This window comes from Phalaenopsis equestris, unplaced genomic scaffold, assembly GCF_001263595.1.
Source record: "Phalaenopsis equestris unplaced genomic scaffold, ASM126359v1 Scaffold001031, whole genome shotgun sequence".
Taxonomy (NCBI): domain Eukaryota; kingdom Viridiplantae; phylum Streptophyta; class Magnoliopsida; order Asparagales; family Orchidaceae; genus Phalaenopsis; species Phalaenopsis equestris.
In genome coordinates, this window is record NW_018165470.1 from 215316 (window position 1) to 215771 (window position 456).

Here is a 456-nt window from a genome sequence, read left to right on the forward strand (position 1 = left end):
CAAAATATAAAACAACTCAAAATTTAATCACAAACATCACACAAAACTACAACTTCAACTAAATTAAGACGTCTCTATCGGATGATCGGGAATCCCTTGGAGGAGGAAACCTACAGTTGCTAACGAGGCTTCCCACTGTCTAAATGAAATCATGGAACTCATTAAGTTGGGTTTAGTAAGTTCATTTCGACTAAGTGAATCCATTAGAAAATAGTGGTGTCGGAACGAGGAAACCGTAGAATCCCAACCGGTGTGGCTCTAATCAAGCTTAAAATGCTTTCTATAAAATTTAAAGAACTTCAACCATAGGGCCACCTGATTTGACATTATAACTTGACACACTAGAAAACTAAAACTCATCGCGGTGAGGAACTAGGAGCTAGCATGGTGGGCAGCACGACCATCTTCAACAACAAAACCTGTCTTCCCCAGCTAAACCAATCTTCCTTCTTTAGA